Here is a 23,515-nt window from a genome sequence, read left to right as displayed (position 1 = left end):
CAGGAAGAAAGAACAGGAGGATCCTTAAATGCTAGCCCCATGCACCCAACCTGGGTGCCAAGCCCTTGCCAAAGGACTGATGGGAAGGTGGGCAGGATGTAATGTTTGTGACAAAGACAAGATGGACTAAGGGTAATGCAGAGTTCAAAACATTGGTACTCAAATGCAAAACAGAAAAATTATTAAGCCATAATGCTTGACAAATGTATGCTCTGAGGACCAAGTAGCCACCCTAGGAATTTCCTAGATTGTTACTCACTGGAATTCAACCCAGGAGGTGGCCATTCCTCTCGTAGACCATCCCTGAACTGGAAGATATTCTAAAAAGCCTTGCAAAGCCAGAAAAATTGACAACTTAATCCACCTACTCAGAGTCATAAAAGTCACCTTCTTGTCTTTTCCAGGCTGTCCAAAAGTCACAAACAAGGAGTCGGTTTTCCTGAACTGCAGAGGCCTGGTGACATGAATGAAAAGAGCTCTTTAAACATCAAGTGTATTCAGCAAATGTTCCTCCGGAGAGGAAGGAGAGGGAATGAAAGAAGGAAGAATTATTTCCTAAGATCTATCAAAAATAGACTTAACCTTTGCAGCAAAGGTAAGGCTAGGCCTTAAAGTTACCCCATCTTCCAAAGTATCAAATGAAGAGAGGACAGCATTTTAAGGCTCCCAGCTCCCCAATTGTTCTCAGCAAGGTGATAGGAAATAGGAAAATAACTTTATAGGAAACAATCTTTATGTCTACAGTATCCAGATCCTCAAAGAGATAAAATTGCAAAGCCTATAAAAGAGTAGGAAGATTCTGAGTTGGAGAAAAGGGATTTTTCAACTGGTCTTACAATTGACAAAAGATCAGAACAGTCTAGACACCAAAGATTGTATCATCGACGAAGGTACAGAAAAGTCCCTAAAAACCTTTTTTCGGAAAGCAATGAGCTTTCAGAGTGGAAAGAGATTCAAGTGAAACCCATTCAGAAGAAAATGCAAAATAGCAGACAAACTACAGGTAGGTGCCAAAAGATCATGAGCAGAACATCACGTCTCAAAAGACTTCCAGTTCTTTGAGTAAGACTTCGAAGTAGAAGGCCTGCTGGAGTGCTGAATTATCTCCACTAAGGAAGAGGAAAGACCCTTTGCTAGCAGTCCAGACTTCTCAACCTCCAAAGCGATAGAGTGAGTTGGAGCAAGAAGGTCAGGGACGACGTTCTGACAGAGACACACTTGAGCAGTACTCAAGGAGGTAGAAGAGCCAGGGGTTCAGAAGAGGAAACCATGACATCTCTGGGCAATAAGGGCCCACAAGAATAAAGTTCCCTCCCCCCTGCTGAGACTTGAAGAGAACCATCTGGATCAATAAAAAGTGGGGGAATGTATAAAGGAGACTTCTCAGCCACTTTATCACCAATACGTCCACTACCTAGGCTCCTTGTTCCGGAAGCCTGGATCAGAATCGACAAAGATGAGCATTGTCCTTGTTTGAAAAGAGATCCAGAAAGGGTTTCACAAACTCTCGGCATATCTCTCAAAACAACGACCTGGATAACGTCAACTCCAGCAAATTTGGAAACCTCCAGCTGTCTGCCATCACATTGTCAGTGCCCTTGATGTGTACTGCCGACGTGTGCAACAGGTTGATTTCTGCCCAATAACCCAATTGTTCTGCTATTGCATTGAAGGATTTTGAATGCATGCTTCACTGTTGGTTAATGTAAAAGACAGCTACCTTATTCTATGTCTTTACTAGCACATTTTTTTGAGACAGATGATGATGGGAAAACTTCAAAGCCCTGTAGATTACCATCAACTCCATCTATTTCCATGACCTCCGACTCTCTAGGAAAGACCACTTGAATCGACAGGATCAGTCCAACACAGTAGCTCTCCAGCCAGGTTTGCTGGCATCTGTTGCGAGGATTCAGGAGCATCCAGGTATATTAGTGTCCACTTAGACCAGTGGTCTTCAAACTCTTTAATGCTGCATCCACCCAATGGGAAAAAAAAACATTGGTGCCTCCCCTCTGAATTGTCCACAATTCTTCTATTAAATTGACACTGTTTAAATATGTCTAGACCTATTTAAACATTGCAGTTAAGTTCTGTTACTGTTTTAAAAATGCAATCAAATACATGACCCCAAATATACTATTCTGGTCAGGCCTGCCCTACTAACCAATTGCAGCGTCATGCTCTGCTGAGTAAACTGATCTCACGACAGTGAGGAATGCACAGGCCGGGTGGTGCCCGGCGCACAAAAGCGCGCCTTCTTGTGTTGTACGTCTCTTCGCGCAAATGCAAACTCAGATTTCCTGCACTGTGGTCGGCAGGAGAGACATGGGAAGGCGCAGTAGGGAAGGCTTGAGCAACGAACCGTTGGCTATGTTTTGTTGTTACTTTGTTGACATGAGCTCAAGTAATTTGAAGCAGAAGGAACGGCCAGACCTAAAAAAAACTCTCTTACCTCCAACGCCGAATAACCACTATAATTATAATATCTCAAAAGCAGCTGGCCTTGTAAACTTAATGACCAAGCAAGCCGATGCATTTTGGGTTTTGTTGTAAAAGAATAAAAATACTATCCCTCCTTTCCTTTTTTTCCGGCAACAAGCGATGTTACAAAGATATCACAGGACACAGTGAGCTTGAGTGAAAGAAGAGGCACTGAGGCTGGCGTGCAGCACTCCACAGCTCTTGTTATTGTAATCCAGACAGGGGGCGGAAGGAGAAAAGTATGAAGGAATTGCGATAGTGAGACCAACTCTTCTATCTATCTGCATTACATGGAAAAAGGATATCTTTAGGACTCATGGCCGGTTAGCTCAGCTGGTAAGAGCGTGGTGCTAATAACACCAAGGTTGTGGGTTCGATCCCCGCACGGGCCAGGTTGCATTTTTTCTCTCAACTAAACTCTTTTTTTCTCATTTAATCAAGCTCTTATAAATCCATACACTCTGTTGCTCCAGTATACGTTCACTTTCCATTAGTCCTTCTTTTGCCACTGCTGACCAAAGCTCAAGCCGGCAGCGCCAGTAGAACAACACAAGTGCAAGGGATTGTCTCTCCAAGATGGAGACACTGCCTCAGACTATGTCTCGTGAGAGGTGGAGGGAGACCAAGAGCTGATTATTAGATGCGTGGGGATAAGAGGAACATAACTCAGGTGAACATATTCTGGATAGTGATGCTATAGCTAGGATCAGCAACGTTACAGGGGAAAGGATAGGAAAATAATTAGGTGACAGAAGTATAGAAGTGGCTACAAGGGGGTGTGTCTCTTAAGAGGGCCGAAAGATACACTGAAGGCGAAGGTGAAGTGAAAGAAGAAAGAAAGATCAAAGGAAGTCGACAGTGATTGAGAGAAAACTCACAAAGGCAAATTGAGCAAAAGACAAGGCCTGGGGAGTTAGACTACTTCAATGCAAATTTACGCCGCAGATGAGCATGACAACTGACCCTTGTACAGTGGTGCTGAAACAATTTTCAGTGTGGGGGTGCTGCCATCAAAGGGCTTCTGAAAATCCAGGAATCATACAAAGAACTAGTCCTGCGGAATGAGCCACGCACATTCAGAAAGAGTGGTGATGCGTTGGTTACTTATTTGTAATCTTCATTAGCCTTAGTCCATTGCGTCCTTGTGACAGTCATTACAAAGTAAGGTGATGTCACCTTCCAACAGGAAGAAAGAACAGGAGGATCCTTAAATGCTAGCCCCATGCACCCAACCTGGGTGCCAAGCCCTTGCCAAAGGACTGATGGGAAGGTGGGCAGGATGTAATGTTTGTGACAAAGACAAGATGGACTAAGGGTAATGCAGAGTTCAAAACATTGGTACTCAAATGCAAAACAGAAAAATTATTAAGCCATAATGCTTGACAAATGTATGCTCTGAGGACCAAGTAGCCACCCTAGGAATTTCCTAGATTGTTACTCACTGGAATTCAACCCAGGAGGTGGCCATTCCTCTCGTAGACCATCCCTGAACTGGAAGATATTCTAAAAAGCCTTGCAAAGCCAGAAAAATTGACAACTTAATCCACCTACTCAGAGTCATAAAAGTCACCTTCTTGTCTTTTCCAGGCTGTCCAAAAGTCACAAACAAGGAGTCGGTTTTCCTGAACTGCAGAGGCCTGGTGACATGAATGAAAAGAGCTCTTTAAACATCAAGTGTATTCAGCAAATGTTCCTCCGGAGAGGAAGGAGAGGGAATGAAAGAAGGAAGAATTATTTCCTAAGATCTATCAAAAATAGACTTAACCTTTTCAGCAAAGGTAAGGCTAGGCCTTAAAGTTACCCCATCTTCCAAAGTATCAAATGAAGAGAGGACAGCATTTTAAGGCTCCCAGCTCCCCAATTGTTCTCAGCAAGGTGATAGGAAATAGGAAAATAACTTTATAGGAAACAGTCTTTATATCTACAGAATCCAGATCCTCAAAGAGATAAAATTGCAAAGCCTATAAAAGAGTAGGAAGATTCTGAGTTGGAGAAAAGGGATTTTTCAACTGGTCTTACAATTGACAAAAGATCAGAACAGTCTAGACACCAAAGATTGTATCATCGACGAAGGTACAGAAAAGTCCCTAAAAACCTTTATCGCAAAGCAATGAGCTTTCAGAGTGGAAAGAGATTCAAGTGAAACCCATTCAGAAGAAAATGCAAAATAGCAGACAAACTACAGGTAGGTGCCAAAAGATCATGAGCAGAACATCACGTCTCAAAAGACTTCCAGTTCTTTGAGTAAGACTTCGAAGTAGAAGGCCTGCTGGAGTGCTGAATTAACTCCACTAAGGAAGAGGAAAGACCCTTTGCTAGCAGTCCAGACTTCTCAACCTCCAAAGCGATAGAGTGAGTTGGAGCAAGAAGGTCAGGGACGACGTTCTGACAGAGACACACTTGAGCAGTACTCAAGGAGGTAGAAGAGCCAGGGGTTCAGAAGAGGAAACCATGACATCTCTGGGCAATAAGGGCCCACAAGAATAAAGTTCCCTCCCCCCTGCTGAGACTTGAAGAGAACCATCTGGATCAATAAAAAGTGGGGGAATGTATAAAGGAGACTTCTCAGCCACTTTATCACCAATACGTCCACTACCTAGGCTCCTTGTTCCGGAAGCCTGGATCAGAATCGACAAAGATGAGCATTGTCCTTGTTTGAAAAGAGATCCAGAAAGGGTTTCACAAACTCTCGGCATATCTCTCAAAACAACGACCTGGATAACGTCAACTCCAGCAAATTTGGAAACATCCAGCTGTCTGCCATCACATTGTCAGTGCCCTTGATGTGTACTGCCGACGTGTGCAACAGGTTGATTTCTGCCCAATAACCCAATTGTTCTGCTATTGCATTGAAGGATTTTGAATGCATGCTTCACTGTTGGTTAATGTAAAAGACAGCTACCTTATTCTCTGTCTTTACTAGCACATTTTTTTGAGACAGATGATGATGGGAAAACTTCAAAGCCCTGTAGATTACCATCAACTCCATCTATTTCCATGACCTCCGACTCTCTAGGAAAGACCACTTGAATCGACAGGATCAGTCCAACACAGTAGCTCTCCAGCCAGGTTTGCTGGCATCTGTTGCGAGAATTCAGGAGCATCCAGGTATATTAGTGTCCACTTAGACCAGTGGTCTTCAAACTCTTTAATGCTGCATCCACCCAATGGGAAAAAAAAACATTGGTGCCTCCCCTCTGAATTGTCCACAATTCTTCTATTAAATTGACACTGTTTAAATATGTCTAGACCTATTTAAACATTGCAGTTAAGTTCTGTTACTGTTTTAAAAATGCAATCAAATACATGACCCCAAATATACTATTCTGGTCAGGCCTGCCCTACTAACCAATTGCAGCGTCATGCTCTGCTGAGTAAACTGATCTCACGACAGTGAGGAATGCACAGGCCGGGTGGTGCCCGGCGTACAAAAGCGCGCCTTCTTGTGTTGTACGTCTCTTCGCGCAAATGCAAACTCAGATTTCCTGCACTGTGGTCGGCAGGAGAGACATGGGAAGGCGCAGTAGGGAAGGCTTGAGCAACGAACCGTTGGCTATGTTTTGTTGTTACTTTGTTGACATGAGCTCAAGTAATTTGAAGCAGAAGGAACGGCCAGACCTAAAAAAAACTCTCTTACCTCCAACGCCGAATAACCACTATAATTATAATATCTCAAAAGCAGCTGGCCTTGTAAACTTAATGACCAAGCAAGCCGATGCATTTTGGGTTTTGTTGTAAAAGAATAAAAATACTATCCCTCCTTTCCTTTTTTTCCGGCAACAAGCGATTTTACAAAGATATCACAGCACACAGTGAGATTGAGTGAAAGAAGAGGCACTGAGGCTGGCGTGCAGCACTCCACAGCTCTTGTTATTGTAATCCAGACAGGGGGCGGAAGGAGAAAAGTATGAAGGAATTGCGATAGTGAGACCGACTCTTCTATCTATCTGCATTACCTGGAAAAAGGATATCTTTAGTACTCATGGCCGGTTAGCTCAGCTGGTTAAAGTGTAGTGCTAATAACGCCAAGGTTGTGGGTTCAATCCCTGTACGGGCCAGGTTGCATTTTTTCTCTCAACTAAACTCTTTTTTTCTCATTTAATCAAGCTCTCATAAATCCATACACTCTGTTGCTCCAGTATACGTTCACTATCCATTAGTCCTTCTTTTGCCACTGCTGACCAAAGCTCAAGCCGGCAGCGCCAGTAGAACAACACAAGTGCAAGGGATTGTCTCTCCAAGATGGAGACACTGCCTCAGACTATGACTCGTGAGAGGTGGAGGGAGACCAAGAGCTGATTATTAGATGCGTGGGGATAAGAGGAACATAACTCAGGTGAACATATTCTGGATAGTGATGCTATAGCTAGGATCAGAAACGTTACAGGGGAAAGGATAGGAAAATAATTAGGTGACAGAAGTATAGAAGTGGCTACAAGGGGGTGTGTCTCTTAAGAGGGCCGAAAGATACACTGAAGGCGAAGGTGAAGTGAAAGAAGAAAGAAAGATCAAAGGAAGTCGACAGTGATTGAGAGAAAACTCACAAAGGCAAATTGAGCAAAAGACAAGGCCTGGGGAGTTAGACTACTTCAATGCAAATTTACGCCGCAGATGAGCATGACAACTGACCCTTGTACAGTGGTGCTGAAACAATTTTCAGTGTGGGGGTGCTGCCATCAAAGGGCTTCTGAAAATCCAGGAATCATACAAAGAACTAGTCCTGCGGAATGAGCCACGCACATTCAGAAAGAGTGGTGATGCGTTGGTTACTTATTTGTAATCTTCATTAGCCTTAGTCCATTGCGTCCTTGTGACAGTCATTACAAAGTAAGGTGATGTCACCTTCCAACAGGAAGAAAGAACAGGAGGATCCTTAAATGCTAGCCCCATGCACCCAACCTGGGTGCCAAGCCCTTGCCAAAGGACTGATGGGAAGGTGGGCAGGATGTAATGTTTGTGACAAAGACAAGATGGACTAAGGGTAATGCAGAGTTCAAAACATTGGTACTCAAATGCAAAACAGAAAAATTATTAAGCCATAATGCTTGACAAATGTATGCTCTGAGGACCAAGTAGCCACCCTAGGAATTTCCTAGATTGTTACTCACTGGAATTCAACCCAGGAGGTGGCCATTCCTCTCGTAGACCATCCCTGAACTGGAAGATATTCTAAAAAGCCTTGCAAAGCCAGAAAAATTGACAACTTAATCCACCTACTCAGAGTCATAAAAGTCACCTTCTTGTCTTTTCCAGGCTGTCCAAAAGTCACAAACAAGGAGTCGGTTTTCCTGAACTGCAGAGGCCTGGTGACATGAATGAAAAGAGCTCTTTAAACATCAAGTGTATTCAGCAAATGTTCCTCCGGAGAGGAAGGAGAGGGAATGAAAGAAGGAAGAATTATTTCCTAAGATCTATCAAAAATAGACTTAACCTTTGCAGCAAAGGTAAGGCTAGGCCTTAAAGTTACCCCATCTTCCAAAGTATCAAATGAAGAGAGGACAGCATTTTAAGGCTCCCAGCTCCCCAATTGTTCTCAGCAAGGTGATAGGAAATAGGAAAATAACTTTATAGGAAACAATCTTTATGTCTACAGTATCCAGATCCTCAAAGAGATAAAATTGCAAAGCCTATAAAAGAGTAGGAAGATTCTGAGTTGGAGAAAAGGGATTTTTCAACTGGTCTTACAATTGACAAAAGATCAGAACAGTCTAGACACCAAAGATTGTATCATCGACGAAGGTACAGAAAAGTCCCTAAAAACCTTTTTTCGGAAAGCAATGAGCTTTCAGAGTGGAAAGAGATTCAAGTGAAACCCATTCAGAAGAAAATGCAAAATAGCAGACAAACTACAGGTAGGTGCCAAAAGATCATGAGCAGAACATCACGTCTCAAAAGACTTCCAGTTCTTTGAGTAAGACTTCGAAGTAGAAGGCCTGCTGGAGTGCTGAATTATCTCCACTAAGGAAGAGGAAAGACCCTTTGCTAGCAGTCCAGACTTCTCAACCTCCAAAGCGATAGAGTGAGTTGGAGCAAGAAGGTCAGGGACGACGTTCTGACAGAGACACACTTGAGCAGTACTCAAGGAGGTAGAAGAGCCAGGGGTTCAGAAGAGGAAACCATGACATCTCTGGGCAATAAGGGCCCACAAGAATAAAGTTCCCTCCCCCCTGCTGAGACTTGAAGAGAACCATCTGGATCAATAAAAAGTGGGGGAATGTATAAAGGAGACTTCTCAGCCACTTTATCACCAATACGTCCACTACCTAGGCTCCTTGTTCCGGAAGCCTGGATCAGAATCGACAAAGATGAGCATTGTCCTTGTTTGAAAAGAGATCCAGAAAGGGTTTCACAAACTCTCGGCATATCTCTCAAAACAACGACCTGGATAACGTCAACTCCAGCAAATTTGGAAACCTCCAGCTGTCTGCCATCACATTGTCAGTGCCCTTGATGTGTACTGCCGACGTGTGCAACAGGTTGATTTCTGCCCAATAACCCAATTGTTCTGCTATTGCATTGAAGGATTTTGAATGCATGCTTCACTGTTGGTTAATGTAAAAGACAGCTACCTTATTCTATGTCTTTACTAGCACATTTTTTTGAGACAGATGATGATGGGAAAACTTCAAAGCCCTGTAGATTACCATCAACTCCATCTATTTCCATGACCTCCGACTCTCTAGGAAAGACCACTTGAATCGACAGGATCAGTCCAACACAGTAGCTCTCCAGCCAGGTTTGCTGGCATCTGTTGCGAGGATTCAGGAGCATCCAGGTATATTAGTGTCCACTTAGACCAGTGGTCTTCAAACTCTTTAATGCTGCATCCACCCAATGGGAAAAAAAAACATTGGTGCCTCCCCTCTGAATTGTCCACAATTCTTCTATTAAATTGACACTGTTTAAATATGTCTAGACCTATTTAAACATTGCAGTTAAGTTCTGTTACTGTTTTAAAAATGCAATCAAATACATGACCCCAAATATACTATTCTGGTCAGGCCTGCCCTACTAACCAATTGCAGCGTCATGCTCTGCTGAGTAAACTGATCTCACGACAGTGAGGAATGCACAGGCCGGGTGGTGCCCGGCGCACAAAAGCGCGCCTTCTTGTGTTGTACGTCTCTTCGCGCAAATGCAAACTCAGATTTCCTGCACTGTGGTCGGCAGGAGAGACATGGGAAGGCGCAGTAGGGAAGGCTTGAGCAACGAACCGTTGGCTATGTTTTGTTGTTACTTTGTTGACATGAGCTCAAGTAATTTGAAGCAGAAGGAACGGCCAGACCTAAAAAAAACTCTCTTACCTCCAACGCCGAATAACCACTATAATTATAATATCTCAAAAGCAGCTGGCCTTGTAAACTTAATGACCAAGCAAGCCGATGCATTTTGGGTTTTGTTGTAAAAGAATAAAAATACTATCCCTCCTTTCCTTTTTTTCCGGCAACAAGCGATGTTACAAAGATATCACAGGACACAGTGAGCTTGAGTGAAAGAAGAGGCACTGAGGCTGGCGTGCAGCACTCCACAGCTCTTGTTATTGTAATCCAGACAGGGGGCGGAAGGAGAAAAGTATGAAGGAATTGCGATAGTGAGACCAACTCTTCTATCTATCTGCATTACATGGAAAAAGGATATCTTTAGGACTCATGGCCGGTTAGCTCAGCTGGTAAGAGCGTGGTGCTAATAACACCAAGGTTGTGGGTTCGATCCCCGCACGGGCCAGGTTGCATTTTTTCTCTCAACTAAACTCTTTTTTTCTCATTTAATCAAGCTCTTATAAATCCATACACTCTGTTGCTCCAGTATACGTTCACTTTCCATTAGTCCTTCTTTTGCCACTGCTGACCAAAGCTCAAGCCGGCAGCGCCAGTAGAACAACACAAGTGCAAGGGATTGTCTCTCCAAGATGGAGACACTGCCTCAGACTATGTCTCGTGAGAGGTGGAGGGAGACCAAGAGCTGATTATTAGATGCGTGGGGATAAGAGGAACATAACTCAGGTGAACATATTCTGGATAGTGATGCTATAGCTAGGATCAGCAACGTTACAGGGGAAAGGATAGGAAAATAATTAGGTGACAGAAGTATAGAAGTGGCTACAAGGGGGTGTGTCTCTTAAGAGGGCCGAAAGATACACTGAAGGCGAAGGTGAAGTGAAAGAAGAAAGAAAGATCAAAGGAAGTCGACAGTGATTGAGAGAAAACTCACAAAGGCAAATTGAGCAAAAGACAAGGCCTGGGGAGTTAGACTACTTCAATGCAAATTTACGCCGCAGATGAGCATGACAACTGACCCTTGTACAGTGGTGCTGAAACAATTTTCAGTGTGGGGGTGCTGCCATCAAAGGGCTTCTGAAAATCCAGGAATCATACAAAGAACTAGTCCTGCGGAATGAGCCACGCACATTCAGAAAGAGTGGTGATGCGTTGGTTACTTATTTGTAATCTTCATTAGCCTTAGTCCATTGCGTCCTTGTGACAGTCATTACAAAGTAAGGTGATGTCACCTTCCAACAGGAAGAAAGAACAGGAGGATCCTTAAATGCTAGCCCCATGCACCCAACCTGGGTGCCAAGCCCTTGCCAAAGGACTGATGGGAAGGTGGGCAGGATGTAATGTTTGTGACAAAGACAAGATGGACTAAGGGTAATGCAGAGTTCAAAACATTGGTACTCAAATGCAAAACAGAAAAATTATTAAGCCATAATGCTTGACAAATGTATGCTCTGAGGACCAAGTAGCCACCCTAGGAATTTCCTAGATTGTTACTCACTGGAATTCAACCCAGGAGGTGGCCATTCCTCTCGTAGACCATCCCTGAACTGGAAGATATTCTAAAAAGCCTTGCAAAGGCAGAAAAATTGACAACTTAATCCACCTACTAAGAGTCATAAAAGTCACCTTCTTGTCTTTTCCAGGCTGTCCAAAAGTCACAAACAAGGAGTCGGTTTTCCTGAACTGCAGAGGCCTGGTGACATGAATGAAAAGAGCTCTTTAAACATCAAGTGTATTCAGCAAATGTTCCTCCGGAGAGGAAGGAGAGGGAATGAAAGAAGGAAGAATTATTTCCTAAGATCTATCAAAAATAGACTTAACCTTTGCAGCAAAGGTAAGGCTAGGCCTTAAAGTTACCCCATCTTCCAAAGTATCAAATGAAGAGAGGACAGCATTTTAAGGCTCCCAGCTCCCCAATTGTTCTCAGCAAGGTGATAGGAAATAGGAAAATAACTTTATAGGAAACAATCTTTATGTCTACAGTATCCAGATCCTCAAAGAGATAAAATTGCAAAGCCTATAAAAGAGTAGGAAGATTCTGAGTTGGAGAAAAGGGATTTTTCAACTGGTCTTACAATTGACAAAAGATCAGAACAGTCTAGACACCAAAGATTGTATCATCGACGAAGGTACAGAAAAGTCCCTAAAAACCTTTATCGCAAAGCAATGAGCTTTCAGAGTGGAAAGAGATTCAAGTGAAACCCATTCAGAAGAAAATGCAAAATAGCAGACAAACTACAGGTAGGTGCCAAAAGATCATGAGCAGAACATCATGTCTCAAAAGACTTCCAGTTCTTTGAGTAAGACTTCGAAGTAGAAGGCCTGCTGGAGTGCTGAATTAACTCCACTAAGGAAGAGGAAAGACCCTTTGCTAGCAGTCCAGACTTCTCAACCTCCAAAGCGATAGAGTGAGTTGGAGCAAGAAGGTCAGGGACGACGTTCTGACAGAGACACACTTGAGCAGTACTCAAGGAGGTAGAAGAGCCAGGGGTTCAGAAGAGGAAACCATGACATCTCTGGGCAATAAGGGCCCACAAGAATAAAGTTCCCTCCCCCCTGCTGAGACTTGAAGAGAACCATCTGGATCAATAAAAAGTGGGGGAATGTATAAAGGAGACTTCTCAGCCACTTTATCACCAATACGTCCACTACCTAGGCTCCTTGTTCCGGAAGCCTGGATCAGAATCGACAAAGATGAGCATTGTCCTTGTTTGAAAAGAGATCCAGAAAGGGTTTCACAAACTCTCGGCATATCTCTCAAAACAACGACCTGGATAACGTCAACTCCAGCAAATTTGGAAACCTCCAGCTGTCTGCCATCACATTGTCAGTGCCCTTGATGTGTACTGCCGACGTGTGCAACAGGTTGATTTCTGCCCAATAACCCAATTGTTCTGCTATTGCATAGAAGGATTTTGAATGCATGCTTCACTGTTGGTTAATGTAAAAGACAGCTACCTTATTCTCTGTCTTTACGAGCACATTTTTTTGAGACAGATGATGATGGGAAAACTTCAAAGCCCTGTAGATTACCATCAACTCCATCTATTTCCATGACCTCCGACTCTCTAGGAAAGACCACTTGAATCGACAGGATCAGTCCAACACAGTAGCTCTCCAGCCAGGTTTGCTGGCATCTGTTGCGAGGATTCAGGAGCATCCAGGTGTATTAGTGTCCACTTAGACCAGTGGTCTTCAAACTCTTTAATGCTGCATCCACCCAATGGGAAAAAAAACCATTGGTGCCTCCCCTCTGAATTGTCCACAATTCTTCTATTAAATTGACACTGTTTAAATATGTCTAGACCTATTTAAACATTGCAGTTAAGTTCTGTTACTGTTTTAAAAATGCAATCAAATACATGACCCCAAATATACTATTCTGGTCAGGCCTGCCCTACTAACCAATTGCAGCGTCATGCTCTGCTGAGTAAACTGATCTCACGACAGTGAGGAATGCACAGGCCGGGTGGTGCCCGGCGCACAAAAGCGCGCCTTCTTGTGTTGTACGTCTCTTCGCGCAAATGCAAACTCAGATTTCCTGCACTGTGGTCGGCAGGAGAGACATGGGAAGGCGCAGTAGGGAAGGCTTGAGCAACGAACCGTTGGCTATGTTTTGTTGTTACTTTGATGACATGAGCTCAAGTAATTTGAAGCAGAAGGAACGGCCAGACCTAAAAAAAACTCTCTTACCTCCAACGCCGAATAACCACTATAATTATAATATCTCAAAAGCAGCTGGCCTTGTAACCTTAATGACCAAGCAAGCCGATGCATTTTGGGTTTTGTTGTAAAAGAATAAAAATACTATCCCTCCTTTCCTTTTTTTCCGGCAACAAGCGATTTTACAAAGATATCACAGCACACAGTGAGATTGAGTGAAAGAAGAGGCACTGAGGCTGGCGTGCAGCACTCCACAGCTCTTGTTATTGTAATCCAGACAGGGGGCGGAAGGAGAAAAGTATGAAGGAATTGCGATAGTGAGACCAACTCTTCTATCTATCTGCATTACCTGGAAAAAGGATATCTTTAGTACTCATGGCCGGTTAGCTCAGTTGGTTAAAGTGTGGTGCTAATAACGCCAATGTCGTGGGTTCACTCCCCCTACGGGCCAGGTTGCATTTTTTCTCTCAACTAAACTCTTTTTTTCTCATTTAATCAAGCTCTCATAAATCCATACACCCTGTTGCTCCAGTATACGTTCACTTTCCATTAGTCCTTCTTTTGCCACTGCTGACCAAAGCTCAAGCCGGCAGCGCCAGTAGAACAACACAAGTGCAAGGGATTGTCTCTCCAAGATGGAGACACTGCCTCAGACTATGTCTTGTGAGAGGTGGAGGGAGACCAAGAGCTGATTATTAGATGCGTGGGGATAAGAGGAACATAACTCAGGTGAACAGATTCTGGATAGTGATGCTATAGCTAGGATCAGCAACGTTACAGGGGAAAGGATAGGAAAATAATTAGGTGACAGAAGTATAGAAGTGGCTACAAGGGGGTGTGTCTCTTAAGAGGGCCGAAAGATACACTGAAGGCGAAGATGAAGTGAAAGAAGAAAGAAAGATCAAAGGAAGTCGACAGTGATTGAGAGAAAACTCACAATGGCAAATTGAGCAAAAGACAAGGCCTGGGGAGTTAGACTACTTCAATGCAAATTTACGCCGCAGATGAGCATGACAACTGACCCTTGTACAGTGGTGCTGAAACAATTTTCAGTGTGGGGGTGCTGCCATCAAAGGGCTTCTGAAAATCCAGGAATCATACAAAGAACTAGTCCTGCGGAATGAGCCACGCACATTCAGAAAGAGTGGTGATGCGTTGGTTACTTATTGGTAATCTTCATTAGCCTTAGTCCATTGCGTCCTTGTGACAGTCATTACAAAGTAAGGTGATGTCACCTTCCAACAGGAAGAAAGAACAGGAGGATCCTTAAATGCTAGCCCCATGCACCCAACCTGGGTGCCAAGCCCTTGCCAAAGGACTGATGGGAAGGTGGGCAGGATGTAATGTTTGTGACAAAGACAAGATGGACTAAGGGTAAGGCAGAGTTCAAAACATTGGTACTCAAATGCAAAACAGAAAAATTATTAAGCCATAATGCTTGACAAATGTATGCTCTGAGGACCAAGTAGCCACCCTAGGAATTTCCTAGATTGTTACTCACTGGAATTCAACCCAGGAGGTGGCCATTCCTCTCGTAGACCATCCCTGAACTGGAAGATATTCTAAAAAGCCTTGCAAAGCCAGAAAAATTGACAACTTAATCCACCTACTCAGAGTCATAAAAGTCACCTTCTTGTCTTTTCCAGGCTGTCCAAAAGTCACAAACAAGGAGTCGGTTTTCCTGAACTGCAGAGGCTTGGTGACATAAATGAAAAGAGCTCTTTAAACATCAAGTGTATTCAGAAAATATTCCTCCGGAGAGGAAGGAGAGGGAATGAAAGAAGGAAGAATTATTTCCTAAGATCTATCAAAAATAGACTTAACCTTTGCAGCAAAGGTAAGGCTAGGCCTTAAAGTTACCCCATCTTCCAAAGTATAAAATGAAGAGAGGACAGCATTTTAAGGCTCCCAGCTCCCCAATTGTTCTCAGCAAGGTGATAGGAAATAGGAAAATAACTTTATAGGAAACAATCTTTATGTCTACAGTATCCAGATCCTCAAAGAGATAAAATTGCAAAGCCTATAAAAGAGTAGGAAGATTCTGAGTTGGAGAAAAGGGATTTTTCAACTGGTCTTACAATTGACAAACGATCAGAACAGTCTAGACACTAAAGATTGTAACATCTTCGAAGGTTCAGAAAAGTCCCTAAAAACCTTTATCGCAAAGCAATGAGCTTTCAGTGTGGAAAGAGATTCAAGTGAAACCCATTCAGAAGAAAATGCAAAATAGCAGACAAACTACAGGTAGGTGCCAAAAGATCATGAGCAGAACATCACGTCTCAAAAGACTTCCAGTTCTTTGAGTAAGACTTCGAAGTAGAAGGCCTGCTGGAGTGCTGAATTAACTCCACTAAGGAAGAGGAAAGACCCTTTGCTAGCAGTCCAGACTTCTCAACCTCCAAAGCGATAGAGTGAGTTGGAGCAAGAAGGTCAGGGATGACGTTCTGAGAGAGACACACTTGAGCAGTACCCAAGGAGGTAGAAGAGCCAGGGGTTCAGAAGAGGAAACCATGACATCTCTGGCCAATAAGGGCCCACAAGAATAAAGTTCCCTCCCCCCTGCTGAGACCTGAAGAGAACCATCTGGATCAATAAAAAGTGGGGGAATGTATAAAGGAGACTTCTCAGCCACTTTATCACCAATACGTCCACTACCTAGGCTCCTTGTTCTGGAAGCCTGGATCATAATCGACAAAGATCAGCATTGTCCTTGTTTGAAAAGAGATCCAGAAAGGGTTTCACAAACTCTCGGCATATCTCTCAAAACAACGACCTGGATAACGTCAACTCCAGCAAATTTGAGAACTTCCAGCTGTCTGCCATCACATTGTCGGTGCCCTTGATGTGTACTGCCGACGTGTGCAACAGGTTGATCTCTGCCCAATAACCCAATTGTTCTGCTATTGCATTGAGGGATTTTGAATGCATGCTTCACTGTTGGTTAATGTAAAAGACAGCTACCTTATTCTCTGTCTTTACTAGCACATTTTTTTGAGACAGATGATGATGGGAAACCTTCAAAGCCCTGAAGATTACCATCAACTCCATCTATTTCCATGACCTCTGACTCTCTAGGAAAGACCACTTGAATCGACAGGATCAGTCCAACACAGTAGCTCTCCAGCCAGGTTTGCTGGCATCTGTTGCGAGGAATTCAGGAGCATCCAGGTGTATTAGTGTCCACTTAGACCAGTGGTCTTCAAACTCTTTAATGCCGCATCCACCCAATGGGAAAAAAAAACATTGGTACCTCCCCTCTGAATTGTCCACAATTCTTCTATTAAATTGACACTGTTTAAATATGTCTAGACCTATTTAAACATTGCAGTTAAGTTCTGTTACTGTTTTAAAAATGCAATCAAATACATGACCCCAAATATACTATTCTGGTCAGGCCTGCCCAACTAACCAATTGCAGCGTCATGCTCTGCTGAGTAAACTAATCTCACGACAGTGAGGAATGCACAGGCCGGGTGGTGCCCAGCGCACGAAAGCGCGCCTTCTTGTGTTGTACGTCTATTCGCGCAAATGCAAACTCAGATTTCCTGCACTGTGGTCGGCAGGAGAGACATGGGAAGGCGCAGTAGGGAAGGCTTGAGCAACGAACCGTTGGCTATGTTTTGTTGTTACTTTGTTGACATGAGCTCAAGTAATTTGAAGCAGAAGGAACGGCCAGACCTAAAAAAAACTCTCTTACCTCCAACGCCGAATAACCACTATAATTATAATATCTCAAAAGCAGCTGGCCTTGTAAACTTAATGAGCAAGCAAGCCGATGCATTTTGGGTTTTGTTGTAAAAGAATAAAAATACTATCCCTCCTTTCCTTTTTTTCCGGCAACAAGCGATGTTACAAAGTTATCACAGCACACAGTGAGATTGAGTGAAAGAAGAGGCACTGAGGCTGGCGTGCAGCACTCCACAGCTCTTGTTATTGTAATCCAGACAGGGGGCGGAAGGAGAAAAGTATGAAGGAATTGCGACAGTGAGACCAACTCTTCTATCTATCTGCATTACATGGAAAAAGGATATCTTTAGTACTCATGGCTGGTTAGCTTAGTTGGTTAGAGTGTGGTGCTAATAACGCCAAGGTCGTGGGTTCGATCCCCGTGCAGGCCAGGTTGCATTTTTTCTCTCAACTAAACTCTTTTTTTCTCATTTAATCAAGCTCTTATAAATCCATACACTCTGTTGCTCCAGTATACGTTCACTTTCCATTAGTCCTTCTTTTGCCACTGCTGACCAAAGCTCAAGCCGCAGCGCCAGTAGAACAACACAAGTGCAAGGGATTGTCTCTCCAAGATGGAGACACTGCCTCAGACTATGTCTCGTGAGAGGTGGAGGGAGACCAAGAGCTGATTATTAGATGCGTGGGGATAAGAGGAACATAACTCAGGAGAACAGATTCTGGATAGTGATGCTATAGCTAGGATCAGCAACGTTACAGGGGAAAGGATAGGAAAATAATTAGGTGACAGAAGTATAGAAGTGGCTACAAGGGGGTGTGTCTCTTAAGAGGGCTGAAAGATACACTGAAGGCGAAGGTGAAGTGAAAGAAGAAAGAAAGATCAAAGGAAGTCGACAGTGATTGAGAGAAAACTCACAAAGGCAAATTGAGCAAAAGACAAGGCCTGGGGAGTTAGACTACTTCAACGCAAATTTACGCCGCAGATGAGCATGACAACTGACCCTTGTACAGTGGTGCTGAAACAATTTTCAGTGTGGGGGTGCTGCCATCAAAGGGCTTCTGAAAATCCAGGAATCATACAAAGAACTAGTCCTGCGGAATGAGCCACGCACATTCAGAAAGAGTGGTGATGCGTTGGTTACTTATTGGTAATCTTCATTAGCCTTAGTCCATTGCGTCCTTGTGACAGTCATTACAAAGTAAGGTGATGTCACCTTCCAACAGGAAGAAAGAACAGGAGGATCCTTAAATGCTAGCCCCATGCACCCAACCTGGGTGCCAAGCCCTTGCCAAAGGACTGATGGGAAGGTGGGCAGGATGTAATGTTTGTGACAAAGACAAGATGGACTAAGGGTAATGCAGAGTTCAAAACATTGGTACTCAAATGCAAAACAGAAAAATTATTAAGCCATAATGCTTGACAAATGTATGCTCTGAGGACCAAGTAGCCACCCTAGGAATTTCCTAGATTGTTACTCACTGGAATTCAACCCAGGAGGTGGCCATTCCTCTCGTAGACCATCCCTGAACTGGAAGATATTCTAAAAAGCCTTGCAAAGCCAGAAAAATTGACAACTTAATCCACCTACTCAGAGTCATAAAAGTCACCTTCTTGTCTTTTCCAGGCTGTCCAAAAGTCACAAACAAGGAGTCGGTTTTCCTGAACTGCAGAGGCCTGGTGACATGAATGAAAAGAGCTCTTTAAACATCAAGTGTATTCAGCAAATGTTCCTCCGGAGAGGAAGGAGAGGGAATGAAAGAAGGAAGAATTATTTCCTAAGATCTATCAAAAATAGACTTAACCTTTGCAGCAAAGGTAAGGCTAGGCCTTAAAGTTACCCCATCTTCCAAAGTATCAAATGAAGAGAGGACAGCATTTTAAGGCTCCCAGCTCCCCAATTGTTCTCAGCAAGGTGATAGGAAATAGGAAAATAACTTTATAGGAAACAATCTTTATGTCTACAGTATCCAGATCCTCAAAGGGATAAAATTGCAAAACCTATAAAAGAGTAGGAAGATTCTGAGTTGGAGAAAAGGGATTTTTCAACTGGTCTTATAATTGACAAAAGATCAGAACAGTCTAGACACCAAAGATTGTAACATCGACGAAGGTACAGAAAAGTCCCTAAAAACCTTTATCGCAAAGCAATGAGCTTTCAGAGTGGAAAGAGATTCAAGTGAAACCCATTCAGAAGAAAATGCAAAATAGCATACAAACTACAGGTAGGTGCCAAAAGATCATGAGCAGAACATCACGTCTCAAAAGACTTCCAGTTCTTTGAGTAAGACTTCGAAGTAGAAGGCCTGCTGGAGTGCTGAATTAACTCCACTAAGGAAGAGGAAAGACCCTTTGCTAGCAGTCCAGACTTCTCAACCTCCAAAGCGATAGAGTGAGTTGGAGCAAGAAGGTCAGGGATGACGTTCTGACAGAGACACACTTGAGCAGTACTCAAGGAGGTAGAAGAGCCAGGGGTTCAGAAGAGGAAACCATGACATCTCTGGCCAATAAGGGCCCACAAGAATAAAGTTCCCTCCCCCCTGCTGAGACTTGAAGAGAACCATCTGGATCAATAAAAAGTGGGGGAATGTATAAAGGAGACTTCTCAGCCACTTTATCACCAATACGTCCACTACCTAGGCTCCTTGTTCCGGAAGCCTGGATCAGAATCGACAAAGATGAGCATTGTCCTTGTTTGAAAAGAGATCCAGAAAGGGTTTCACAAACTCTCGGCATATCTCTCAAAACAACGACCTGGATAACGTCAACTCCAGCAAATTTGGAAACCTCCAGCTGTCTGCCATCACATTGTCGGTGCCCTTGATGTGTACTGCCGACGTGTGCAACAGGTTGATTTCTGCCCAATAACCCAATTGTTCTGCTATTGCATTGAGGGATTTTGAATGCATGCTTCACTGTTGGTTAATGTAAAAGACAGCTACCTTATTCTCTGTCTTTACTAGCACATTTTTTTGAGACAGATGATGATGGGAAAACTTCAAAGCCCTGTAGATTACCATTAACTCCATCTATTTCCATGACCTCCGACTCTCTAGGAAAGACCACTTGAATCGACAGGATCACTCCAACACAGTAGCTCTCCAGCCAGGTTTGCTGGCATCTGTTGCGAGGATTCAGGAGCATCCAGGTATATTAGTGTCCACTTAGACCAGTGGTCTTCAAACTCTTTAATGCCGCATCCACCCAATGGGAAAAAAAAACATTGGTGCCTCCCCTCTGAATTGTCCACAATTCTTCTATTAAATTGACACTGTTTAAATATGTCTGGACCTATTTAAACATTGCAGTTAAGTTCTGTTACTGTTTTAAAAATGCAATCAAATACATGACCCCAAATATACTATTCTGGTCAGGCCTGCCCTACTAACCAATTGCAGCGTCATGCTCTGCTGAGTAAACTGATCTCACGACAGTGAGGAATGCACAGGCCGGGTGGTGCCCGGCGCACAAAAGCGCGCCTTCTTGTGTTGTACGTCTCTTCGCGCAAATGCAAACTCAGATTTCCTGCACTGTGGTCGGCAGGAGAGACATGGGAAGGCGCAGTAGGGAAGGCTTGAGCAACGAACCGTTGGCTATGTTTTGTTGTTACTTTGTTGACATGAGCTCAAGTAATTTGAAGCAGAAGGAACGGCCAGACCTAAAAAAAACTCTCTTACCTCCAACGCCGAATAACCACTATAATTATAATATCTCAAAAGCAGCTGGCCTTGTAAACTTAATGACCAAGCAAGCCGATGCATTTTGGGTTTTGTTGTAAAAGAATAAAAATACTATCCCTCCTTTCCTTTTTTTCCGGCAACAAGCGATGTTACAAAGATATCACAGCACACAGTGAGATTGAGTGAAAGAAGAGGCACTGAGGCTGGCGTGCAGCACTCCACAGCTCTTGTTATTGTAATCCAGACAGGGGGCGGAAGGAGAAAAGTATGAAGGAATTGCGATAGTGAGACCAACTCTTCTATCTCTCTGCATTACATGGAAAAAGGATATCTCTAGTACTCATGGCCGGTTAGCTCAGTTGGTTAAAGCGTGCTGCTAATAATGCCATGGTTGTGGGTTCGATCCCTGTACGGGCCAGGTTGCATTTTTTCTCTCAACTAAACTCTTTTTTTCTCATTTAATCAAGCTCTCATAAATCCATACACTCTGTTGCTCCAGTATACGTTCACTTTCCATTAGTCCTTCTTTTGCCACTGCTGACCAAAGCTCAAGCCGGCAGCGCCAGTAGAACAACACAAGTGCAAGGGATTGTCTCTCCAAGATGGAGACACTGCCTCAGACTATGTCTCGTGAGAGGTGGAGGGAGACCAAGAGCTGATTATTAGATGCGTGGGGATAAGAGGAACATAACTCAGGTGAACAGATTCTGGATAGTGATGCTATAGCTAGGATCAGCAACGTTACAGGGGAAAGAATAGGAAAATAATTAGGTGACAGAAGTATAGAAGTGGCTACAAGGGGGTGTGTCTCTTAAGAGGGCCGAAAGATACACTGAAGGCGAAGGTGAAGTGAAAGAAGAAAGAAAGATCAAAGGAAGTCGACAGTGATTGAGAGAAAACTCACAAAGGCAAATTGAGCAAAAGACAAGGCCTATGGAGTTAGACTACTTCAATGCAAATTTACGCCGCAGATGAGCATGACAACTGACCCTTGTACAGTGGTGCTGAAATTTTTTTCAGTGTGGGGGTGCTGCCATCAAAGGGCTTCTGAAAATCCAGGAATCATACAAAGAACTAGTCCTGAGGAATGAGCCACGCACATTCAGAAAGAGTGGTGATGCGTTGGTTACTTATTGGTAATCTTCATTAGCCTTAGTCCATTGCGTCCTTGTGACAGTCATTACAAAGTAAGGTGATGTCACCTTCCAACAGGAAGAAAGAACAGGAGGATCCTTAAATGCTAGCCCCATGCACCCAACCTGGGTGCCAAGCCCTTGCCAAAGGACTGATGGGAAGGTGGGCAGGATGTAATGTTTGTGACAAAGACAAGATGGACTAAGGGTAATGCAGAGTTCAAAACATTGGTACTCAAATGCAAAACAGAAAAATTATTAAGCCATAATGCTTGACAAATGTATGCTCTGAGGACCAAGTAGCCACCCTAGGAATTTCTTAGATTGTTACTCACTGGAATTCAACCCAGGAGGTGGCCATTCCTCTCGTAGACCATCCCTGAACTGGAAGATATTCTAAAAAGCCTTGCAAAGCCAGAAAAATTGACAACTTAATCCACCTACTCAGAGTCATAAAAGTCACCTTCTTGTCTTTTCCAGGCTGTCCAAAAGTCACAAACAAGGAGTCGGTTTTCCTGAACTGCAGAGGCCTGGTGACATGAATGAAAAGAGCTCTTTAAACATCAAGTGTATTCAGCAAATGTTCCTCCGGAGAGGAAGGAGAGGGAATGAAAGAAGGAAGAATTATTTCCTAAGATCTATCAAAAATAGACTTAACCTTTGCAGCAAAGGTAAGGCTAGGCCTTAAAGTTACCCCATCTTCCAAAGTATCAAATGAAGTGAGGACAGCATTTTAAGGCTCCCAGCTCCCCAATTGTTCTCAGCAAGGTGATAGGAAATAGGAAAATAACTTTATAGGAAACAATCTTTATGTCTACAGTATCCAGATCCTCAAAGAGATAAAATTGCAAAGCCTATAAAAGAGTAGGAAGATTCTGAGTTGGAGAAAAGGGATTTTTCAACTGGTCTTACAATTGACAAAAGATCAGAACAGTCTAGACACCAAAGATTGTATCATCGACGAAGGTACAGAAAAGTCCCTAAAAACCTTTATCGCAAAGCAATGAGCTTTCAGAGTGGAAAGAGATTCAAGTGAAACCCATTCAGAAGAAAATGCAAAATAGCAGACAAACTACAGGTAGGTGCCAAAAGATCATGAGCAGAACATCATGTCTCAAAAGACTTCCAGTTCTTTGAGTAAGACTTCGAAGTAGAAGGCCTGCTGGAGTGCTGAATTAACTCCACTAAGGAAGAGGAAAGACCCTTTGCTAGCAGTCCAGACTTCTCAACCTCCAAAGCGATAGAGTGAGTTGGAGCAAGAAGGTCAGGGACGACGTTCTGACAGAGACACACTTGAGCAGTACTCAAGGAGGTAGAAGAGCCAGGGGTTCAGAAGAGGAAACCATGACATCTCTGGCCAATAAGGGCCCACAAGAATAAAGTTCCCTCCCCCCTGCTGAGACTTCAAGAGAACCATCTGGATCAATAAAAAGTGGGGGAATGTATAAAGGAGACTTCTCAGCCACTTTATCACCAATACGTCCACTACCTAGGCTCCTTGTTCCGGAAGCCTGGATCAGAATCGACAAAGATGAGCATTGTCCTTGTTTGAAAAGAGATCCAGAAAGGGTTTCACAAACTCTCGGCATATCT

General features: G+C 43.4%; 2 non-coding genes across 2 annotated transcripts; both read left to right on the top strand.

The window, feature by feature from the left end:
• The first annotated feature begins 2,802 nt into the window (after nucleotides 1-2,802).
• Nucleotides 2,803-2,876, top strand: TRNAI-AAU (transfer RNA isoleucine (anticodon AAU)). Its single transcript has one exon. It is a non-coding gene; the product is annotated as a tRNA-Ile (tRNA).
• A 7,259-nt stretch (nucleotides 2,877-10,135) lies between these two features.
• TRNAI-AAU (transfer RNA isoleucine (anticodon AAU)) lies at nucleotides 10,136-10,209 on the top strand. The gene has a single exon. It is a non-coding gene; the product is annotated as a tRNA-Ile (tRNA).
• Nucleotides 10,210-23,515: the final 13,306 nt, after the last annotated feature.

This window comes from Pleurodeles waltl, unplaced genomic scaffold (assembly GCF_031143425.1).
Source record: "Pleurodeles waltl isolate 20211129_DDA unplaced genomic scaffold, aPleWal1.hap1.20221129 scaffold_357, whole genome shotgun sequence".
NCBI classification, from domain to species: Eukaryota; Metazoa; Chordata; class Amphibia; order Caudata; family Salamandridae; genus Pleurodeles; species Pleurodeles waltl.
The sequence above is the reverse complement of the archived record's forward strand: the minus strand, read 5'-3'. Positions and strand labels throughout refer to the sequence as shown.